The sequence below is a fragment of the Oculina patagonica genome, chromosome 13 (assembly GCF_052425735.1).
Source record: "Oculina patagonica isolate OP01 chromosome 13, crgOcupat, whole genome shotgun sequence".
NCBI lineage: Eukaryota > Metazoa > Cnidaria > Anthozoa > Scleractinia > Oculinidae > Oculina > Oculina patagonica.
This window is the reverse complement of record NC_135770.1, coordinates 26205290-26230838: the sequence shown is the minus strand read 5'-3', so window position 1 is coordinate 26230838 and position 25549 is coordinate 26205290. Positions and strand designations below refer to the sequence as shown.

The 25549-nt window shown below is 37.7% G+C and overlaps 1 pseudogene across 1 annotated transcript; it reads left to right on the top strand.

Moving 5' to 3' along the window:
* The first annotated feature begins 2533 nt into the window (after positions 1-2533).
* Positions 2534-25546, top strand: LOC144635516 (uncharacterized; annotated as a pseudogene). The gene is made up of 14 exons (XR_013567375.1): positions 2534-2560; positions 2643-2694; positions 11145-11267; positions 13083-13205; positions 13733-14317; positions 16123-16263; positions 17464-17589; positions 19666-19788; positions 20401-20986; positions 23237-23377; positions 23814-23939; positions 24364-24492; positions 24847-24957; positions 25407-25546. The product of XR_013567375.1 is annotated as an uncharacterized LOC144635516 (transcript).
* The last annotated feature ends 3 nt before the right edge of the window (positions 25547-25549 follow it).

Here is a 25549-nt window from a genome sequence, read left to right as displayed (position 1 = left end):
GCTTTATACAACACTTTGTTTTTGATTTTAATGTTTTCACAGTTGCAAGAGTGGCCCCGCAGATATTATTTTTATAGAAAGAGCGCGCAGAAAGCCTTGTTGCTATTACTCGATATAAACACAGAACTTGCGCAAGCTTAAGACATAGTGATTGTAAAAGTTAGGAGAATCTACATTTTGAAGATCACAATCAGCATGCCATTTCTTCCAGTTCCTTTTAACAAAGAAAAAAATGTTTATCGTATTATATTGGTCTAATTAAGCACAATGAAAAGTTTGGGAGAACTTGAAAAAGCTGTGAAAAAATTCACATACTGTTCGTGCTCTCACAACGTTTCTGCTCAGCTCGTGCTCGTATATCTGTTTTAGAAAAACGGGGATTGTTTTCTTTCACTTATCTAAAAAAAATGTCAGCAAATTATCTATGGAGAAAAGAATTATCTAGGAATCAATAAAAAAACATATGAATGGGGTCATGGTAGGTGCAATGTCAAACTGACTTTGGATGATAAATATAAATTTTCCGTTTATGGAAACCCGAATGTGTGACTTGAAAACAATGCTGCAGAGCTTTATTTCGTGTACAATAACTAAGGCGAATAATTTTCAACTTTGAACTTTGGCGTAACCGGGTGAGCCGTGGCTTGAAAATGTTTTACGCCTTAGATTTTTCTAGACTTATTTGGAACAATTTTATTAATTTTCTTCACAATGGTCCTTTCTTTGTTCACAAATTACACAGGAAATGCTTTAACAACAAAACTGAAGCTATTAGCACGAAATAGATTCAAACCAAGTTGCAATTCACCGATAAAAATAGTGATTGTAGCCAGGTTGAGTGATAAGATTTTCAGTGTTGTTCCAAAAAATAGGAATGAAACAAACCTTGTATTTTTAACTCTAAACTTAAGAATATTGTAGAGATTAGTATATTTCCTGAAAAACAATCTAGATTTGTTTCTTTCAGTTCTACAGTCTCAGTAATTACAAGGAGGGGAGGGGGCCATGAATAAGTTAAAAACGTTTAATTACTTAGAATAATAGCAACTGTTTGCTTCAAACGCAGCTGCCATTCATCGTGTAGCTTCAAAAACATCCCCACTTGACTGTAAACATCGTTAAGACGTATTGACTTATGGACCTAATAACGAATTCTTAAGAATGATCGGGAAATTCTCTTAATTTTGTTTTCAAAACATCAAAACATTGATAGACAAACAGATCTCAAATGTATGTCAGTAAAAATCCGGGTTTATTGGGTCATAAACAAATCGAAGTTCTCGGATGGCGGGTCAATCACGGGACTTAAATATTACGGCGGGTTAAAAAAAATTAAATTAACTTCTCACATTATTTCGCCATGGGGTACAAAAGAGTAAAGTTGTCGCCGAGAATGAACGAATGGGTTCATTTGTGAGAAGTAATTGCGCAAAATGTCGAAATTGACATATGTAAGCCGTTTAGGATTGTTATTAAACTGCAGACACAAAACCGAAATGTTATCCTATCTTTATTGTCATAAATAAACGATTTTTCGTGTATTTCTGTACATAAAGAATGTCAAAAGTTTTTAAACTTTTAAATAAATCGTCACAAAATTTAAAATCGATCGTTTATCCGATAACGACGACTAGTTAGGGTGCTCAAAACATCCATCAATATTTTCTTTTAAAGTTTTTCTCTTGAAGTTAAGAAGTACCTTTGAACTAAAATGTCGTGAAAAAGCAATGCGCTCAGCATTGATATATACGTAGCGCCACTTCGACACTACTAGTCTTCAAGTTGGTACTGTACGATTGTAAAATGGAAAATAAAAACAGAGTTAAATGCATAAGGTAGCCTCCTTCCTCCATTTTAAAAAATACCACACTTTAATTAACATCGTTTCACTAACATCAAGGTCTTGTTAACGAACTAACTAATGTTTTTGGAAACGATCTTCCATCTTCGATATTTCGTTTTTCTCCTATTTGCTTAGATAGCAGCACTCATTTAAATGTGCTGTTTCTTTCCCTCTAACCTTTAAACGCAAAATAGTTTACAGAGGTTCTTCTTCGTGCTCTATTTTTTGTTTGATAGTTTGAAAATTGTCTTTTGTAACAACAGTAATTAAATGAAGAAAGAAATATTGTTTGTCTTACTACACATTAAAAGCTTTGAAGTATGAAAAAATGTCAAGCTGACATATAATTGGGTAGAACGTACACGCAGCTATACATGCAGGAATGTGTTGTCTTGTTTTGTTCACAATTTATCTTTTTTTTTTTTATAAAAACCCGCATTATTAAAACTGAGTCCGTGCAAGATATTTACATAGAACTTGGTCGAAAACAACCGGCGAGTTGAAAATGGAGGATTCCAGCTCCTTGTGCTAAAAATTGGTTGAAATTTTCTCGACCCTATATTACGCATAACGCACGTCATACAGATTACTTCGGATTGCCCGCCTACAGGGTCATAAAGAACGATATTTTGCCAAATTTAGCTCTTAATTAGTTCGCAGGTCACGATACCAGTTCATTTGTATCAGGCAATGAATCCTTTCAAATGGAAGATGAAGGTTTGATATTTTAACTTCTTAAGGTTTTTTACGATGGAATTTTAGATGTACTTAAACGAAAACGTTTAATTTTCTTTTGCAGTTGGTTTTCCTATGTGTCACCACTTGGCTACAACTGCTGAGATTGGCACAAGGTAAGTCAGTGTTGATGATGCAAATGTTTCTGTTGCGGAGAAACTTGTCAAACTAGCTAAGTTCAGTTGAAATTCCACAAAAATTTAGAATTTACAATCTGCACTTGTTTTAAATTAAACGTTGCTGTGTAAACAATTCGTGTCATTCACGTTCCTCTTAAATATAGTAAGTCCACTGTTACGTTTCACTTTTATGGAAAACTAGTCTTTTCTCCAAGGTTACTGATTTTAGTATTCAGGCTAATTCTTAAAGCTTTAAACTTAGGAATTAAACGTTTGGCACCATGCAGTTCTTGGGTTCAGCTTAAGAATCAGAAAAAAATCAAATTGTGTCAGCAGATTACTGAAACGCATATACTTTCTACCACCTTTAAACGACGGCTTTGTATATAATAAAGCTTTCCTATATCCCGCGTGCGTTGAACCACGAGTGCCCTTGATTGTTAAGTGATGTTTGAATGGCTTTTTCGTTTGCATATGCTTCAATACAGTTCTGAAATATAAGGTTTTTTGAAAGTTGGTTTTACAGTAACATTAACCGACTGTTAACTGGGCCACCCAACATTTGTCGGCCAACCAAAGCAAGAGAAAGATCACAAAGTTAAGCAGTCGACTATTCTTTCTAAGCAGTATCGAAGAGACTTGTCATTTTAAAACCTGGCAATATGTCTCAGCTCAGTCCTTTAGCTCAGTTTTAGAACGCATCAGTGGTGCGTATTTTTTGTGTGTGTTCTTCTTCCTGAAATTTTAGAGTTGTCCTGTCTTTCGTTTCGATTTCAGTCTAAAGAAATCTAAGGCTTTTGTTTTGCCGCCAGGTTACAATTTTTTTTTTCTTTTCGAGGACCTATTTTCCGTTTCTGATGCGAGGCATTGAAAATTTTTTATTTCATTAACTACTTGATTGTTCGTAGTTGTTTCGTTCTTGCTGGGCTCACATTTGTTTAAGTGATTAGCTTCAAAATTGTATATGATTCTGGAGCATTCTAAGCATTAGTTTGCCACATAAAACATGGAGAAAACTACGTACAGTATAGGAGGTAGCGGAAGAAAGAGAAACCCTATAACACTTGTAATATTAGCTATATAAGCTTTCTTGTGCACGTTACGGTAATTAAGATGACATCGATATAATAAGAGCGATTTTTTTCCGTGACCGAGTGAGATGTGGTACAAAATTAAGACAGGACTACTCTCAATTTTTTTTTTTTTTTCAGAGATACCTTATGGTGAGTCAATCAACGTGGTGTGTTTTTTTCCTTTTAAAGCTATCTTTGTTTGTAAAAAAAAAAATAAAAACTGTCACGAGTGCCGACAGCCATAAAATGTCCGAATTTCATACCGCGAGTAAGAGCACAAGAACTTTGCTGCTCACAAGCGCAAAATAAAGCAGGCTTTTCTAGAATTGTTATATTTGTAAAGGAGGCATTAACGAATGATTTGAGTCTAAGAATGTGATTATTAAGGTTAATTTGAATTTTCTGGAGCCTGTTTAAAAATCACTAAAATTTGATTGATAAAAAATCAAACTTTGAAGCAGTTTTTCAAGGAACACTTTTCCTATGCGGTATAACTCGGTCTCACTTAAAACTTGGGTTTTGATAAGTGGAAATGATGTTCTTTATAATGGTTTAAAAATTAGTCTGGGGCTTTAAATTAGCACCAAGAACTACCCCTTTCTATTTGACCTATTTGGACGAAATCACAACACCAAAATGTCAACAACCGCAGATAATCAAAATACGCTTTCCCTTCTCAAAGCAAAAATTACAACAAAATCTTATTAGTTAGCACTCTACTTGATCTGAAACTCGACATATTTCGCTTACCTTGTGTAAAAATTTGTTGAAGATTGCTTTGTATCCTGCTTTCGTTTCAAATATTTCGTCACTCGGACGGTGTTTCACAAATCGCACACTCGGAATTTAGTAAATCAGCAATAACTATTCCGGATGGTTCTTGCAAAAAAACATCTCATTTCTGTCTTGACAGGTCCAACCGGCCACTTTATGGAAGAAACTTGTTTTCACGTTTTAAAAACCGTGTTTTGGCCGTTAATATTGCAGAAGATCAACTAAAGCGAAAATGGCGGTTCGACTTTCGCTTCTTGATCTGTCACGCAATGACATGTCACTCGAGAGAAGGCATGGTTACAAATACCCTGAGGAATACCGAACGTAAAGTGCCCGGACAACTTATTTAGTGGTTTTGGTGGGTTGTATAAACGTAGGAGCTTGCTACCTTGAATTGATGAAATAATAAAACCGTTTCGAAACAAGCCGTGGCAGTGTTGATGGAAATAATAATCAAGCAAAGCCCTGTTGGCTGTGGATTCCTGTGATCATCCAGGGGAGGGGGCGTATTTCCGGCGTGGGGGTGGGGGGTTATCACCGGATGTGAAGCCTTGAGCCCCTATTATCTGACCCTATTAACATCACAGTCACAGACAAGCTAGAAGGGGTTTTTCATTTCTTAATTCTCCGTGTAATTTAACTTGAATGTTATCTTGGTGTAGCGAAAACAACCAGTGACAATAATGGTCTGTTTGTGGTTAAACAAAATACTACACTCTTTTTTTTTTATAAGAATACAGTTTTTCCGATCCAGGCTGAATATTCTTATTTTTCTGCCGATTTTAGGCTGAAAATATTCTTATGAACATTCTTAGAAAATACCGTTTGACATTTCCGGTTTAACAAGTGTTTGGTGTCCACATCTGTATCGTGTTACATTGTGCACATGTATGTACCATTGCTTTTCATTGCAGCCTGGCCGTTTTGGCTTTAAACAAAGCATTCCTCACAGAGATAAAGTGACGGAAATGAAACTACCTGATTTTGTTTCAACTAAAAACTATATTCTTTTCAAAATCTCAGCCTCGGTTTTATTCTTAAAATATTCTTAAAAATTCGCAAATTTCAGCCTCGATATTCTTATAAACTAGATTCTTATAAAATAAAAGGAGTGTATGTGGTTAAAACAAGCCACGGCAGTTTAGGCCTAAAAATGAGGTACCTAACACAGTGTGGATATTTTTTTTTCTCCGTTTTGGTCTGTGAAAATCGAGTTTTAACGACCCGTCTGATACCAGCGGTTGATTTTGTAACACATGACGTGATTATATTCTACTAAAACTCTAACCCCGTTTTCGAGTAAATGGAGACGAAAATTATTGCGACCGCGTTTATGGTGCCCAGGCTGTACCTAGCGCTCACGCACTGACAAGTGTAAATGGCCACCTAAAGCAAGCTGAAAAACGTAAAAACGTTTATGAAAGACTCCTCTGCGTAATGAAGATGGGGAGGGGAACTCCCTTAGGTGTGTAAGACACGGATTTTGGTCACACCTAGGGTGTTCAGCAAAGGATGCGGGTAATTTTAGCCACCAGGTCTCGTTTTAGAGGGTCTGAATGGGGTTTAGTGTTTAGTGTTGTTTGCCCATAATTTTTACTGTTTGATGTTTCATTGGTCAAGTTTTTAATGTCTACAGTTTCCGAAGAAAATACTGTTAAGTGTTTGGAGGGTTTTCCGTGAACACTTTTAGCTTTGTAAATTCTTATCTGCTCTTTAAAAATCGGATAAAATCACTCATGAACTTAAAGACAATTTTCGGATTCTCCTCGGCAATCTTCGGTAGTCTTCGGATATCTTGTCCCCGGAAATTTTCGGCAATCTTTGGCTGTCATCGGGAATATTCGTTAGTCTTTGGAAATCTTCCGAAATGATTGGAAATCGTCGGAAAATGGCCGAAAACTTCTTCATATACTTAGCAAAAGAATATGGATCCATTTTGGATATATTTTTAAGGCCTGTCAACCCCCCCCCCCCCCCCCCCGCTTTTTTATTTTTTATTTAATGTCTTGCAGTGATGGGAGCATGCCTCCCTTTGCAAGACCCCCCACAATGTAGATATATATGTTTTTGTTTCCTTCTGCTATAAATTTACTTGTTGCAGTGATTTTTTTTACTGTTAGTGGCAAAATACCTGAAATATAACTGTTTCATGTTACAGTACCAAAAAATTAAGTGTTTAGTGTTATCGAGGTACCCCCATTCAGACCCTCGTTTTGGGCTGCCCTTCAAGAAAAAAAAAAAACACTTAGTGATTTTTTTGCAGTCTAGATATAGGGCCCCGTCCACACTGACCGGGATAAATTTGAAAACCCATCTTTTTTTTTTCCGGCTAGGCCAACCGTCCACAATGAAACGGCTTTTACGATATCCGAAAACGTTTTTTTTTTTAAATACGCTCTCCAAAGTGGCTATCGTTTTCAAATTTACCCGGGTCAGCGTGGACTGGCATGGAAAATGCCAAATGGTATCTTCCGGGGATCGAAAAGGAAAGCTTGAGCCCCACCCATAGTGTTTTTTTTTGTTGGGGGGGGGGGGGGGGGGGTCCGACAAGCATTGCCCTCGTTTGAATCGTTTGCAGTGACTTTAATAGGAATAAAAAGCCGTGCGAATTACTGCAGTTGTTGTATTTAAGACATGACTTCTTTGTGCATGATGTAGTGGTCAGGACCGGAGCCAGACTTCTGGCATAGACGAGGTAATATCTTGCTAGGGTGGTCTGGGGTCATACCCCCAGAAAGTTTTGAAGTCTAGAAGCCCTGAAACGCGTTTTCCAACATTTTTAATAAGTTTTTTCTTGCGAAAAATCAATGTTGTTAAACTGAAAGTTATTTTTTGTTTTAATTCTGACGATTACATAGAGGATTATACATGGTTGATTGGAGATATGAAATTTATCTTCTCGTGTTCAAATCCGATATCTCACTCGTTCGCTGCGCTCACTCGTGAGCTATCGATTTAAACACTCGAAAATAAATTTCATATCTCTAAGCAACCATGTATTATCCTCTATGAAATCGTTAACTTTGGAATGAATTAGGCTCCATTTACGCCAAGGATCCTGAAACGGGATTTTGAAATTCGGCAGTTTTTTTATTTGTATATAAAAAAAATCATGCCAATGTAGTTTAATTTTATTACTTCTTCTAAGCGTTCATAACATATATAGTTCGAGGCCAACCAGAAAGGATAGCCCTTACATATTCCTTTGTTAGGAAAAAACAATAAGGAAACTGCTTCTCCTGACGAGAATTCTTCACTAAAATCCCCCTTCAAATACTTTCATGAACCAACCGTTTGGTGGGTCTGTTCGAAAAGCATTTCAAATACCTAAGCGGCAGTTTGTATACCCTTTTCCATACTCCACCTCGTGAGATCGATCTGTAACCCTCTTGTTTGAAAAAAATGCAGCCTTTTCGGGGAGTACCCCTGCACAGAACGCACCACCCCAGCCCCCGGGAGGTTCGTGCTGTAACAGACTCTCATTGCGTGACAAACACGGGGATCCACGAGTAATGACACGCAACCGTTGTTTGAATTTCAATGTCGCATTTTGGGGCTCTTAACCTCGTTAAGTGGATCTGTTCATCGTGTTATCAAGTAACTTGTATGAACGGCCGCTTGGAACCTGAAATGTGGTTAAAATTGTCAAGAAATACGATGTTAACGAGGGCTTCGCTAATAGTGACTAATTGTGTCATGAGTACCATAGCCGCTTGCCCGTGGGAAATTACAATTAGCCTACGAAAGAAAGGGAGAAAACAATGTTTTACCTCTGTTTTGCAAGGTAAGGGTTAAACACAAAGTAGTTAACTCGTTTGGAGCTAAACGATAGGATTTTGTTCGAATTTTGGCTTTATTAAAGAGAAAGCGTACTACGTAATTCGATTATTTCCTTTGTTGACATAAGTCGCTGTCGAGTGATTTCCTTGAAATAGGACGGGCTATTTCTCGGATAATATTAAAAGCCCCAAGCAAATTTTTATATCCTTAAAAAGTACATAATTTCTACTTATCTTAGCCGTAATCTTAGGTAAATCTGTGTTATACCGCATAAGAAAAGTGTTTCGTGAAAAAAATGCTCCAAAATGAAATCTGTAAACAATGGAAAATTGGTGATTTTTAAACGCTCGCCTGGATTTCAGAGTTCAGTTAATTATCCTGATTTTAGACTCAAATCATTCGTTAATGCCTCCTGTACTAATAAACAAACTTGAGAAAGGTCTTCTTCATTTTGCGCTTTTAAGGAGCAAAAAGTCTTGTGACCATGTTCGTCGCCCTCGTTTCGGGCATTTCATGGCGGCGGGCGCTCGTTATAATTTTTGAGTATTTTCTCGAAAATGAAAAAAAGATTTAACTAAAAAAATACACCACGTTTATTAAGTCTCCATAAGGTATCTCTGAGCAAAAAATGAAGGAGTCGATTTTCAAAGCTTGTACCGCATTTTCCTGTTTTCACGCGCGGTGTACAAAAACATTTTCTCTTAAATACTATGACTTAAGATAGGCGGCTAGTTTAAGAGATCTTTCTGATTCCAACAGATATCAAAATTGAATCATTTGAATCCGTTGCAAAAACAAAACGTGTGTTCACTGCCAGCCGAGGAAAGCTTAAAAGTGCTGACACAAGAAGTTTTTTTTTCCTAGGGACATGTAACAGTGATATGTAGCAGAAAAGAATTCACAATATGTATACATTCAAGAAAATGAAGCGTGTACATATTGCAGCAACACATCCCGTAAAACGTATCACTGCAACATGATCCTGATTAATTTTCTTGTCTTTGTACATGTTGTGATTTTGTCGTTGCGACATGCCCCTTCGTGTGTGCACCAAAACACAAATTATGATCTCATTCATCAAGAATAGTGCAAAGCTAAGAGACCTATCTTTTTGTTGCTGGAACATTCAGCGTTGTCAGTTTCCTGCGCTGGCTTTAAAGTTAGATTTTACTACTGGATCTATCACGGAGTTTCCTTGTTCGTGCTGACTTTAGAAACTAGTATGTTTGTCGCTGAGTTCATTTTTCTTTTGTTTTATGTTATCAAAATTGTTTTAAATCTTTGTCCAGAGTTGTTTTCCTGTCTAGCTTAATTGTCTTGCCGTTGGTTTTAAATAACTTTTGATGTGAAACCTGTCGAGTTGTTTTATCTGTGCTTTCTTTAAAACTATGTTTTACTTGTTTGTTGAGTTTTTTTTTCTTCCAGTCAAGAAAAACAGGAACATGATTGATCGGATGATGAATATTATTTTAATTTCGTTTCGAAATGATGCTTAGTTCGTTGAAACATAATTGTCGCCTGACCGTAAACTTAAATTGTGGTATGTAGCATTCAAGCATGCTAATGGAGCCTGCACTGAGATATTTCTAGTCTTATGCCTAGTTTTTTAAAACATGTTTGAAACCACTTGAACCTCAATATACGTGGCGATTGCAAGCCATCGCAATTATATCGTACAAAGTTAAAGAGAAAGTTAAAAGCTAGTACAAGTACAAAGTCTCGCGCCTCGCCACCCTATATTGCAGTATCATCTAAGAAATTCAGAATTTGTCTTGCCAAGATTTCGAACTGTTGCATTCGGCAAACATGACATAAGCAATTCTGTTCCTGTTATTTGGTCGAAACTTAGCCAATTTATTCGATCGTCTGAATCCGTTGACATTTTTAACAGGCACATTAAATCAGTCGATCCCCTTAATCATATGTGCAAACTTGTAAAGACTGTTTCTTATGTCAAGGCTTATTAACAAATCTATTTATTTATTTACTTATTTTATTTTTTTAGCGCTTGATATGCTAGCGATACGACACAATAGTAAAGTTGTTGTTGTTGTTGTTTCTCAACATGAAAATACTCTCTTCGAATATTCACGCATTTCTTATAATATAAGTTGGGAGAGTTTCAGTTGCTTCAAGTCGATTTGTTTTTAGCGGTCATCATTTCGCGACATTTGAGTTCTATTCTGAAATTTCCGTTTTGAATTAATTTACATACAACTTAAAATTGCAAGAAAAGAAAAATATTAATAAAAAAATATCGCAAAAAACGAAAGATAAAGTCAAGTTTCTTTCTCAAGAAGCTTGCTGGTAGAGCAGATGGTTTTGCTTTTCACGTGCATCGGGACAAAGCAGGGAAGGCTTAACAACAACAACAATAACAACAACAGCAGCAACAACAAAAACAATAGTAATAACAGCAACAACAACAACAACCATTCTATTAAAAAAAAATAAAAATATTTACAGCATGATTATACCATAATTTAAATCCGACGTTTCTTACTAATCGACAAACTAGTATAAATTGCAGCAGTGTACGGGTTGCTTTTCACTTTTAAACATTCTTCTATAGCATGGGTAATTCCTAGCTTCTGCATATATCATTAGTAGAAAGACCGGCAGGTGTGCGTAAGTAAGTGGGTTCGACTCCTGTTGGGAGAAATTTACAACTTTTTGCAATTAGTTTGTTTCACTGACTAAAAAAATTGGTTCAGTGGTGTTAGAATTGGCCAAGTGTAAGCTCCTCAGTAGAGTGCATTCTCTTAACTATTGCAAGCTACCTGGGTTAAACTTGAACTACATGGTACGATTTCTCTACAGGTTTCAACGAATGTGCAAAGTTAACTCACAATTGTGATCAGAACGCAGACTGCACTGATTTACCACAAGGGTTTTCTTGTCAGTGCAAGGACGGCTTTGACGGCGATGGAGTAACCTGTACAGGTATTAACTTTATCCATACCATTGATGTATACCTACAACAATAAAACAAGTTCTATGGTTTGCATTGCCCAGTAACAGCTTAAAGAATGACCTTGAAGAAAACAAACAAAAAACAAATAAGCAAATAAACAAACAAACAAACAAAAAAAAAAAATAAACAAACAAAGTCGGTTGCAATGTGCAGTAACAAGAGGAAATGTTTAATCCGTCCGCGCCAAGGGCAGAATTTTGATAATTGTTTAAACTTCTTTCGGTTCATCTAATTCTTGGAGCACAGCTTGTTGGCTAACTAACTATGGTGATAATTCACACTACTGTGAAATCTAAAGCCTTTTTGAGTAATTAAACGAGCCAAATCGACCGTTGGATTTGTCGAACTCAATCGAATCCAGTCACGTGATTGAATCGTTAATGCACAATTGAACAAACCCTCGCATGCAAAGAATTGGAGAAAAAGAGAAACGCAGTCGAACAGATAATTAGTTTTGCGGCTGCAAACGAGGTTCTACTTTAGATAACATTCGATTGAAATTGCACATGACGGGTGGGGAGGGGGGTGGGGGGGGGGGGGGGAGGGGAAGATACAAGTGTCACCGAAGCATACGGATTCTTTCCCGGAATCTTCCTTGTGGCTGGGATTTTAAACGCCTGGCTAAACTAGGAAACACTGTTGCGGACACAAACGTGTCCCAGTTTAGCCAAGCGGAAAACAAATGTTTAGGAAACAAATTTTGCTTCACGAAAACCAAAAAGTGTTTCTGCCTCAAGTCAAAAACATTTTTGCTTCCGAAACATATATGGAGGCAATGTTGACTAGTTTATGCGCATGCGTGTCACTGTTTCCAGAACACTGTTTCCTAGTTCAGCCACTCGAGCAGCAAAACATTTTCCATTTTTAATTTGACCACCTAAGAAACATAACAAGGAACAATGTTTCCGCAACAATGTTTCCTCGTTTAGCCAGGCCTTAAGTCCGCAAAGCGGCAATGGGTATATGGAACTGGAAAGTTTGTCAATAATATAGAAGGATGAAAAATAAATCAGAAAATTGTACTACAGTTAAGTGTGATACATTTCTATTTGCCCTTTGAACTTGATAAGTAGATGTTCTCAAATGATAAAACACACTGTTCCAATGTCTGGTAACTTTTAAATGTACTTGATTGTTGCAATTGGCTTCGATTGACCTCGAATAAGTTCGATTAACGTCAGTACGGTTGGATGAGTCACGCGTGGATCGTGTTTAATCTTAAATTGCTGCAGCACTGCCAAAATCGACAATGAATACATTTGCAAAATAATCTAAATTATGCGCGAAAAAGGCAAATGAACAAACCTTCCTATATTCCGCGCCAATAGCGCACAATGAACTGCAGTCGAGCTATCTTTCAAACCAATCAACTTTGTCAAGAACAAAAATTTTACCAGATGCTTTCTTAGAAAAATGGAGAAATCTGTAACAAGGGTTGTTATATTTTAATATTTATCACGGTAAGGGGGCTTTTATTTATTAGTGTATGGGGGAAGAGAGGAGGTTGGCAAAACACTTGGAGTGGCTTCCAAATATTGCCCAGCCCCCCTTCCTTGGTAGGCAGAAATGTCACATCCCCCCAGTAATTCACCCTGTTTTTTTAATCAATTAATTATTTATTTTCTGCCAATAATTTGCTGTAACCACTTCCCCCTCTTTAGCTTCCCAAAATATAATAACCCCCACAATCTTGTCAACTCCCCACATGCACAAATAAGTGAAAGCCCCCTAACGTTATATCCTATTTTTAGACATTTTTTCCTTCCATAATTGCTTTCAAACAGATATCGACGAATGTGAAGTTTTAAAAGATGTTTGTCATAAAGACGCGTATTGCACCAACTATAATGGTTATTACAGTTGCACCTGTGTTTCCGGGTACTCTGGCAATGGCACAGTTTGTATTGGTGAGTATTCCACTAGGTGGAAAGTATGGAAAGGTCTTGTTGTTAGAAGAGTTCTTGGTTCTTATTGTTAGCAGTACTGAACAAAAAAGGGCAACTCGCCAACGTTCGACGAATAAACTGCAAGAGGAAAATAGAAATGACCGTGAAAAATGCTAAAATCCACAGCCGCCTGACAGTTTTGTGTAAAACATAAAGAAAACGAGACCGAGTAACGTTAGCAAGTTTTGGTTTATTACAAGATGACACGAAATGTATAAACAATTTTTCGAATTATTTAAGATTTACAGTCATGTATGAAATTATAAATATTCCAAGAAGTTAGCTTATAACAAAGTGTTCAGTCAAGCTGTTGATATTACATAATGAAGAAAAATTGAGCAATCTTTAAAGGGTTAGCCTGCGAATACAGCCGCCTCTCATTCGCTCCCGCTACTACGTGCGAAACGTATTCGCAGGCTATTAAAGGGTTCGATACCTTCATTAATGCTTGGCTTAATGAATTTTGTGTTGTATTTATTTTTTTTTAGCTCCAGAACAATGCCCCGCATCACTGGACCTGATCTTTTTACTGGACGCCTCAGGGAGTGTTGGAGCAGACAATTATGTAAAAGAAAAGGAATTTATAAAGATTGTGACCAGCAGATTTGAGATAGAGACCACCAGCCAAGCTGCTGTTATTGCATTCAGCTATGACGCATCCGTTGAAGTTCAGTTAGGCTCTAAGAATACGGCATTGTCTTTCGCTACTGCGGTCGACAATATCCCGTATCCTGCAAGTTATACCCGTATTGACCTGGCACTTCGGCTGGCTTATGATGAATATTTTTCATCGGCCGGTTCGAACGAAAACCAGAAACTAGTGATATTGTTAACCGATGGGATACAAACTATATACGGTGGTATGACTCCGTCTTACATTCCACCAGCTGATACAGTACAGCTTCTCCGTTCCAAGGCTGCTCGTATCTTTGCCGTTACTATTGGGAGTAATATTGACATGAATATGATGAGAGACGTGACTGAAGAAGACGACGATATTTTTCAAACCATAGAATTCAACGACTTGGTAGCGAAGGCCGCCTCGATATCGAAGACATCATGCATCGACGCTCGTGAGTTTAACGTATTGCTGGTTTGCAGCTGACGTCACAGCAGCCATGTTGGATGACAGGAACAAAGCGTTCTCCTCCGTTGGGAACTAAACTTTTTTATTATGCAAATTCCGCCAAAACATGTTTTATTGTTTTGTCATCCAACATGGCCGCCTTGTCACGTGGTTGCAAACCAAGAATACTGTGCAAATACTTTACATTTAAGCAAAGTCTATAGAGGGAAATGGTAATGAAGCCCGATAAAGTTCTTCGTTGAAGGTTTTTGTTCGCTATTTTGGGGGTTGACAGTACAAAAACCTGACAAAATACAATAGGTGGTTACGTGTGTTCATGCAACCAACCAGTAAAAATATTGCGATTACGTAACTCATGCATAGTGTATGAGCGAAAAACACTAAAAGATGTACACGGTCATGGATCTTCCAACCGAAATCTTTCCCCTTTTTGTTTGCTCCTTTGATGTTTTTATTGCTTCCTAACCATTTCCCTCTATTAACTATGATTTAAGTTCTGTCTTACCACATGGGATTACGCACGAGATTGAGCGTAAGAATAGTGAGGACAGCAGGAATTTAAGCAGAAGCGAAGGTACAGGAATACAGAGACTGGAGACATTATCGTCCTCTTCGCGTTTTGAAAATGGGACAATGCGTAATGCAAAATTTGGAGTTTTCTATCGGAATTTCAGGGATTCCAAGGTCAAATACCTTTGTCAGAATGGTATTTCTGCGTAATTTATGAACTGCCGTGAGTTTATGATATTAGGCAAATTATTTTACTGATGAAATATGAGAAATGTGGCCTGGGTGAGAAGCCTGTAATCGCGTAGACTGTTCACAGTCCCCTATTTTTCCGTGAAGTCGTAGAGATCGAGCGTTGAGATCGATAGGCCTCCATCTTGGTTTCTGAACGCGAGTGAAAACTGGGGAGAGTGCAAAATGCCCGTGGTATAAACACCCCGAATCCCTACCCACAGGGTTTTGGCACTCTACCCAGTTTTCGCTCCCGTTCTGGAACCAAGTTGACGGCCCGTCGAACTCAACGATCGATCTCTACGACTTTACGGGAAAATAGTCTAGTAATCGCGTCTTAAGTTTCCCATTCATCTGTCTATAAACTCTCGCGTTGACAACGGCGCCGTTTTCCAGACAAATTTATGTGTCTAGTTTTACCCCCGATTTCTTGAACGTAATTTTTTCCCATTGGAGGTTCGAGAAATTGGTGTTCCAGGGTACACTCGAGCTCATAGAAGATGAAAATTCATAAACTCAAAGGTATCATTGGTATCCCGGAGGCATTCACAATGATTGATGATGGGTAAATAAATGGATGGCTGAATAACTTTGTTTAGGTGTCGGGGTAATAAGCTCACGCAAATAATTATAAACAGTATAATACAATACAAATAAATTAACAATGAAAAAAATCACTACGATAAAATAACAATTTCTCAAGCTTTCAGCGAAAACGAAAATTGGTTCGAGAAACTTGGAGTTTTAGAAAACAGGGGGTAAAATCGCAATGTTCGACTACTTGAAGCAAATTCAAGGGAGCAACCTTTGGTTAACGATACCGGGAGGCTGAAAAAATCGAGGATTTGAGAATCGGGATCCTACGCTATGTTAAAAATACAATTCATGTGGTGAGATTCATAGGTAACTGCGATCAGTCATTGTAAATAGTTTTAATTAGTTGTAGAAGAAATAATTTGCTAAAGCTGCCAGCTCATGATAATATAATTTTATTATCATGAGCTGAAGCCTCTTGCGGAGTAATAATATTGTGTATGGTTTTCTTTTTACCAGTTCAGACCCAAGGAATAGCGTTTTGTAGTACTGATCCAGAAATGACAAATTGCGATTTTCCAGCGCATTGCGTTAACACAGGTAGCGATTTTCTGTGTGTCTGCAGAAATGGCTATGTTGGTGATCCGCCCCAGTGCGAAGGTAAGTGATTAACAAAAGAAACAATGTATTGTGGGACTAACATGTACTTAGTCTAGATTTTTCGCTTAAAGGGAAAGTTCCTTCCAAAATGACACTTTTTCTTCGCGACAACGGAAAGGTTACACAAAGATTTGTTACTCACCAAACTTTCAGCTTCCAAAGAGTATTCAAACCCTATGAATTCCTTGTCTGAACTCGTTCAAAAATCGAGAACCGGCTGCTGCCATCTTGGAGTAACTTAGCAACCTGGCGATAAATGCGTGATATCAAAGAGCTCAACTTTTATTCTCTTGGAGCCCATTTTGTGCAAAATGATGCTGCACGAACAAGTATTTCAAAAAGCAAGCCGTTACAAAATTAACTAGGAGTGTTAAGTATTTAAACAATGTTTAAACTTCAGGTTGAGCTCTTAAACGTCATAAATACATCGCCAGGCTGCTTAGTTTCTCCAAGATGGCGGCGGCCGGTTCTCGATTTTCGGACTAATTTAGACAAGGATTTCATAGGGTTTGAGTACTCGTTGGAAGCTGACATTTTGGTGGCTAACATATCTTGGAATTATCATTTCGTTGGCGTGAAGAAAAGGTGCTATTTTGGAATGAACTTCTCATTTATGGCGAATGCACTAATAATTATATGTTCAACTTGCTTGAAGTCTGTTGTAAATAACATAATTAACATTCCAAGTCCTTTGCTTTACGCAAGCTAATGTGATATTTCCGCTACGTTTTCTGGCAAATGTGCTGACATTTTATCTTTAGGTCCCCAGTGACACTTTTTTTTTCGCTTCTCTTGATTTCTGAAGGCAGATTCTTTGCTTTCGCTGCAAAAGCATTGGCCGTAGTTAGTGCTAATTCTGTGCCGAAGTTGATGTGGTCATGCACGATGTAACAAACTTTTCAGGAAAACCTAACATTATATAAGCAAACCAGTGTTTCATCCAGCACACGTAACAATATTCAGAAATGCTTTGCTTTGCGCCAACAGATCACAAAAATGGACTCCAGCACTGCTGACTGCTGAGTCATCAGACCACTTCTATCGCTTAAATTGGAAACGATTTTTACCTTATCTGATAGCACATAAATTATTTTGCCTTACAATTTTTATTTTTAAATTTAAGAATTTATACAGCATAAAAAAGAAAGAAGACAACTAATAATTAACATTTTTTTCTAAAACTCCTCTTTGTATTCCAAGATATAAATGAATGTGAAGATGGGTCACACGACTGTCACGTCTCTGCTAATTGTGTCAACACCCCAGGCTCGTATAACTGCTCATGCATCCAGTCGGGATACAGTTATAATGGCAGCATATGTGTAGGTATGTTCAATAATATATTTCCCCTGTATATATTCGTCCAGAATACGTTAGAACATCTCATTTCGCATTTTCTTTATTTAAAAAATTTAAGTTGAAACTTAAGTTGTGGGACGGTGCAGGCTAAGCGAAATCGTAGAGTCTCAGTTCAATAATATTTTTGTTCTGAAGTGACATTTCGTTGGCAATACGCCTTTAGATAAGTGATTGCAAATAAAATAGAGAAATTTATAAAGGATAGTTCGACAGAAAGTGCCGAAAAATATTAAAAGCTAAGTACGCTACACATGAGAGATGCCGATAAGTGCGATATTGTGGTGCCTTATTTTATTATGTTCATGGGTTAAAAAATTGTAATTGAAAGCCTTTTTCCAGAGTCGGGCTCCTCGCGTATGCCTTAAAATTTTAAGACTTTTTCTCACTGAGTGGTCGATAAACATCAATGTAGCTTTTGCCAATATTCACACGGCAGTTCCAGCAACGGTTACTTGATGGACGTACGGACAATTACGTTACAACCACAATTTTTCAACTCGATCGGCTTACAAAATTTTATAGATTTGGCGCTCCGCTGGCGCGCCTTTCCGCTGTTATACAGTAGATCCTCGCTGACCTGAGACTACTTTACCTGAATGATAAACCTTTCCAATGCAGAGCGGCTTCGAATACAATACAATTTACAATACAATACAATACATTTTTATTGTCCATACGTGGGACGAGGTCTCCCTCAATGTCCGAGCCAGAGGCTCATGTATAAAACGTAGGACTAAAATTAAAATACTATATGCTATTAAAAATATAAAAAATTTATCCCACCCATTAAAAATAGAATGAAAAACAAGAACAAAACTAATACCACCCCCTTCCCCTTACCCCATACTGTATAATTAGTTTAAATCAATGGATCAAGTGATAAAAATATATATATATATATATATATATATATATATATATATATATATATATATATAATATCAAGTGATAAAAAATATATATATATAAAAACGCACATTTAGTGGCTATTTTTACCTCTGTTAAGTGACGTTAATTGAAAGGTAGAAGATCATTTAAAGTTCCAAAGTGTTTGTAGTTGAAGCGATTTCATTCTGCGCTTGCCATCTGAGATAATCTGTTACACGTTTTGTTTGTGTTTGTTTACGGAGAAAATACGGGTGTGGTATTCGCTGTGTCATATATATCCTGGTTTATTTTGACGACATTTATGCCAAACGTTATTCTGAAATTTGACTTACAACAGAGACTGCTTTTGACAATATAAAGAAAAAAAGCAAAAACAAATTATGATAAACAACTTTGTCTCTTCTCAAACTCTCTTTTTAGACATAGATGAATGTGCCGATGGGTCACATGACTGCCATGTCTCTGCCTCGTGTGTAAACACTGCAGGCTCATACAACTGCTCATGCAACCAGCCGGGATACAGATACAGTTATATCAACAATATGTGTGTAGGTATGTAACCTCATGGATTTAGGTTGAATACCAGGTTATGTATTCCCTTCGATACTTCCAATTTCTACACTCTTTTTTTTATAAGAACGTCTACTTTCGGGACGACGCGGATTTTTCTTTTTTTTTACAATTTTTTTTTTTACAAAACGTTCTTAAGATGCTCTGAAGTTACATTCTATAATATAGTCCGACCTCGATTCAACTAACCTCCTGTCTATACAGGAATAGCAAAATATATGGAAAAGAACAGCGAAATAACATAAAGTCGTAATTGCGAACATATTTTGCCAATCCCTTGGCCCTTCGTTGTATCGAGGTGCAACTGTATTTCAATAATTCAATAGTCCTAAGCAAAAAGAAATAAGTAGAGCCTAAGTTGGACTACAATCTGAGAAGTCCTACACAAAGTGTGTCATACAATAAGAAAACCACATTGTTAATGTTAAGGTATGTTCCTTCAAGAATTGGGCTAATTGCATTGTTAGACCACAAAGTATTCCCCTTTCCGAAACCCCGTTCTTCTTTTATGGGGATTCCGATTAACAAGAATGGGTTGAGAACTTAAAAGTAACGATCTTTGCCTTTAACATTGCTTTTATATAGACATCAACGAATGCCAATCTCTACCAGACGCTTGCCATAAAGACGCGTATTGCTACAACTATGACGGCAGCTATGACTGCGCTTGTGTGCCTGGATACTCTGGCAATGGCTCAGTCTGCCTGGGTAGGTTTTGAAATCATCCTCGGTATATCATGTAATGACAAATAGTTGCCGACGTGTCGGTCGACTGTCGGCCGTGTGTTGGCCCACGCGTTGACCGACGCGTTGTTTGGATCGGATTCTTTACCTTCACCGAGGAACGTAAGGTCATTTTGGGTATTACCAGATCTCAAAAAAAGCTATATTTAAGTTTTATTTCAATTATTTAAAATGATATCATGTAAGAAAGTGAACGCTTAAAGACGTAGTTCTAACTATGACGACATCTAGCTGACGTAAACTGCTGATGTTTTGATTTGCATTTTGATAGTCTCAATAAGCGTCGAGCTTCTCTTTTCTTTCATCACACTTATGTTAAGAAAAGCACTTCTATCATGTTCCTTTTATACGGTTTCTAGAAAACCATTTTTTGAAGAACTTGAAAAAGCGCTTGCGAAATGCCTACCACAGCAGACTAGATTTACAAAGGTTTCTACACGTGTTTCCACAACTTGAATGCCCGATGGAAACTGGGAAGTTGTTTTCCTTCACAAAATGCGTTTAAACGCGTTGAAAGGGTAAATGGGAATAATTGAAACATAACTACGATGGTTGATTTTTTTTTCTTATTGTCAGCTCCTGAAAAATGCCAAGCACCACTGAACCTAATCTTTTTACTGGACGCCTCAGGGAGTGTTGGAGCAGACAATTACGTAAAAGAAAAAGAATTCATAAAGATTGTGACCAGCAGATTTGAGTTAGAGTCCACCAGCCAAGCTGCTGTTATAACATTCAGCAGTCAAGCTTCCAACGAAGTTCAGTTAGGCTCTAAGAAAACGGCATTGTCATTTGCTACTGCGGTGGACAATATCCCGTATGCTGCATTGGAAACCCGTATTGACCTGGCATTTCGTCTAGCTTATGATGAATATTTTTCATCAGCCAGTTCTGAACGACAACCAGAAATTAGTGATATTGATAACTTATGAAATACAAGCTCAATACCTTGGTATGACTCCGCCTTACATTCCAACAACCGATACAGTACAGCTCCTTCGTTCCAAAGCTGCTCGTATCTTTGCTGTTACTATTGGTAGTAATGTTGACATGGCGGACATGAGGGCTGTGACTGAGACAGACGAAGATATTTTTCAAACCACAGAATTCAACGATTTGTTATCAAAGGCCGAATCCATATCAAAGGCATCATGCGTCGACGCTCGTAAGTTTAATATCACCATATCATGCAAATATTTAAGACGATAGTTAAGACGTTTCCATCTTTTGTATGTATAGCTAGCCCGACGATGTGACGAAAACATATTTCGTGTGAACTAAAACAAGCGATTTATCAGCGAACAAGATCAAATCCTTAAGAGATTTAACTTCTTTGCGATGGCAACGTCAAAAGGTACAAAAATACCCTATTTACTATCTTTATCACCTGATCGACAAAAGAATCATTTAATTTATAAAAAATAACATCATAGCTCTGAAGCCCTGCCGAACCCTATATGTGACCCTCCACGGGAAAACAGGGACAAAGGTGATAGCACGCTCACAACACGCTTCCACTCTAAAACAATAGATTTCGATTTTAGCACGCTTAAAGCGTGTTCTGAAACTTGCCTCATTAGTAAGCCTTTGTTTTACAGGACACACTAAACACAATAAAGCGTGCGTAGCCGAACAAAAAAGCGTGTCAGCACACTAGGTGTGCTCGCCCGCACGCCTAGTGTGTTGTGCTCGCACGCCTAGTGTGTTGTGCTCGCACGCCTAGTATGTTGTGCTGACCTAGTGTGTTTAGCACAACACACTAGGCGTGCAAGCGAGCACTTAAAGCGTGTCCAGTCTACTTTATAAAGAAAGATCGTGTTGCTCTTAACCTACCATTCCTTCGCGAAAACGAAAATAGTCTTATAGCTTTTCGCTATGTTTTGATTAGTCAGCGACGCCATTTTTGTATCGCGGCTAGAAGATTCGATTCCAGTATTTCGCGGCTTTCTCTGTACGATAGAAAAAACAAAAAACTTTTAAGAGAATCAAAAGAGCAGGAGAACGACTTGAATACATGTTACCAAGTCGTTATACATTTCTCTAATTTTTCATTACGTAAACACATGTAAAAAATTTCTCGTCAGTGGAAATCCAGCTTAATTGAAAAAGTCTGCCTAAAGTCGTTGCTTTGACATTCGCTAACTACTAAGTTATGTCAATGCAGTATTTGTGTTGACGTCTAAAATTTTTAATTCACACTTGTGTTCCAAGAACAGGGAGTGAAAACCCTGAATACTGTTCGGTTTGACGCCTGAGCAAATTAAGAGAGATCACTAAGAAGTTGAAACTTAATGGGCATTTGTAAATGAGTCTTTCTTTGTTTCTTCCAGACAAAGTTTAAGTAAGTTAAAGGAATATTGTTTACGCTCATTTTCATAGTTGACTTGATCATAACACTGACGGCTAGTTTGGTTCGGAAACGGCCGGGAAACGGTAGAAAATAGCTTTAATTTTTTCGTTTTTTCCTCGTGTGCGTAAGTTTGCCAAACATAATCTGTACTGAATGACTGTTGTTTCAGTCATAACCCTAGCGTGTTCTCGAGTGTTCAAGCGTGTTAAATCGCACGCTAAGCGTGACTTCGATTCGCACGCTAAGCGTGACTTTGAGTCGCATGCTAGCGTGTCTTCGAGTCGCACGCTAAGCGGTCTTCGGTCGCACGCTAAACGTGACTTCGAGCACACTTATCAAAACAAAAGGTTTAGCGTGCGAAACAAGGCTTGCGTGTCCTGCATTGTTGTAGTGATTAAATATGTGCATATCTGTGTCACAAGACACGCTAAGCGTGCTGTGTTAGCGTGTTGTGAGCGTGTTATCACCTTTGTCACTGTTTTCCCGTGGAGGGTCACATATAGCTGTTGTGCCAAAAGTATGTAACTAACAAGCTAAGACTCACTTTCTTCGGGTCGCTTTGAAATTATTACCCTCAAAAGCCTTTTCGCGTTGCCATTGCAACGAATTTGGTCGTTAATAAAAATCCATTTGTTGATTGGTTAGGGCTATTTAAATTTTTACTTAAAGTTATTTCTCAACATATTTGGCGTAGCGGCGATAGAATGCCAAAGGGCGAGAATGTTTTACAGCATTTTTTAGCCACCTTAAGTTTGTTTTTCACTAACGACGTTAGCGTTCTCCACAAGCTATTTTCTTCGCAAGCTGTTCTAACCGCCACACGAGCATCTGAATGGGTATATCAGCATGGGTATGAACATGAGTATGGGTAAGCATACGCATAAGTATGTGCGTGCGCATGAGCGTAAGCAAGAGCACGCGCATGGAAATGGGCATGAGCACATTCCCTTTTCCTCCGGGCAAAAGTCTTTACCTACATTTGTTAGGGCTTAAAGAGAAGCAATATGAAAAGAAGAAGAGGCTAATTGAAACCGTCCACTGCGTTTGGTTTTTCTTTTGTACTAGTCCATACTCAAGGAATCGCTGTTTGCAGCACTGATCCGGACATGACAAACTGTCGTCTCCCAGCCCATTGCGTTAACACGAGAAGCAATGTTTCGTGTGTCTGCGGAAGTGGATTCGCTGGTATTCCACCTCAGTGTGAAGGTGGGTGCAGTTAATAAACTCTAAACGTATTACCTCTTTTGTTCTTGGCATGTAGATTTCTGTATAATATAATATAAGATAGTCACCTATTGATCTTATGTCATGGTATGAAAGCGTGCTGTCTGCCGTCTAGGCTTTTTTTCATTCCTTTGATTCAAATTAATTTCAAGACGATTCAGGTATACTAAAACGACCTCAACACCTGTAAACATACTGAAGCTTTGCCAAGCCTGACATAATGAAGTACCGTGAACAAACAGTTGTGATAGAAAATGTACCGAGGGAGGTTTTAGAATTAAGATTGAAATACTTTATTAAAATTATACAAAAGAAAGAATCGTGGAAGGTTCGAAAGCAGTTGCATCACCTGCGTTATTGTATATTTTGTTTATGCAGGGTTGTTAATGTTGTAACTTCAAATGCTTTCTTTCCTTAGATGTAGATGAATGTGTCGAAAAGTTATATGACTGTCACGTATCTGCGTACTGCGTCAATACTGTAGGCTCATACAACTGCTCGTGCATCCAGTCGGGATACCGTTATAACGGCACCATGTGTGTAGGTATGTTAAATTATATATATATTTTAAATTTAACTGTTTATGCTTGAACAAATATACCTCGTAACTGTATCAAAGAAAGCTTCTGGCAGAGAAAAAAATTGCGAAAAATATTATAATAAAACTTTAAAAAACACACGAAAAGTAAAGCGAATGACCGACTAGCGGTTTAAGAAGTAAGGACCAATAAGCACCAAACGAACAATGCTTTTAATTAAATACGAAGTCATGTACCAGCACTGCCAGTGCAAGGCTATTATTTGTGCTGTGCTGACGATACACATGTCATTGGAATCGATACGCTTTACCGTTCACTTTGCCGAAATAAAGCTGCTTAATTGTATTTTTAACGTTAGATGGAAATGTTGCTTCTGGTCATCATCATTTACTCTATAACGAAGGTCCTTTCTTTCTTAACCCCTCACAGATATCGATGAGTGTCTTGAGGACTTGGATGATTGTGATGAAGCCGTAGCCAAGTGTGTTAACACACCAGGATCCTATATCTGTTCCTGTTACAAGCCAAACTATGTTTGGAATGGAAGCATTTGTATTGGTAAAATACACAAGTTAAAAAATGCATCGTAGCTGTGCACTCATGTCCTCTTGTTGGTCAATTTTTCGATTTAAACATCGTATTTGCGAGGCTTTTTTAAACTCAACGTAACGCAAGAAAGTAAATGAACTGTGTTTGTAGCAAATCTGAAAAAAGTGACCGAACTTCAAGCTAGTCGCAATTCAACCGTCTCAGTGTTTTTTTTTTGTCTGAAGGAAATGAGCAGACGTTGGCTTGATGCTTTCTTCCTCGCTTTGGCACGTCTTATGTACTTCCTGTTGTTGCTCCTAACCAAATCTAACCAAGTCCTAACACATTAACTCTAAGGTTTAATTCCATTCTTTTTATGTAAAGACGCGGACGAGTGTGAGGAACCCGCCCATTGTGCTGAGAATGCCACTTGTATAAATTTGGATGGAACATATGATTGTAACTGCTCAGGCGCAGAATCTCATCTCTGCTATGGTATGTACAGTGGAACTTCTCCCTACGAACACTTCTCTAATACGGACACCTTTCTATTACGAACAATTTATGATATCCCGACAAAATACTCACATAATTTATTTTCTATAATACGGACAACGGTTACATTTATTGCGTGGACTTGCAGTTTATATATTACTTATTTTGTCTTCATGACTGTCGTCGCCGAATATGTTTCGAAGTTGTATTTAAGAAACGTCGTGATAGGCACTGATGCGTTAATATAGATTAGACAAATACTAATGGAAAAGGGAAAAATATAAAATGTACACGTAAATTACTTTAAACTAAGGTTATTAGAAGCGCCAGTTGTCACACTGATTAATTATCAGCTAAGCTTTAAGGAAGAAGAAGTGCTTTTAATACACCTGTCTTTACTTCATACTTCAAGCTCAGAGGAAAAGAACAATTATTTTGCTCTTCTTTAGGAACTACATTATGTGATGCTCCACGAGCAAGAATACTTCATGTCGGCCGGACCATTGATCAACCCATGGTTGTTCAGTTGAGCTCATATTACACATTTGAAGCGAACATTGAACTGAGGTGCGCTCAGATATGGGCACAAAAC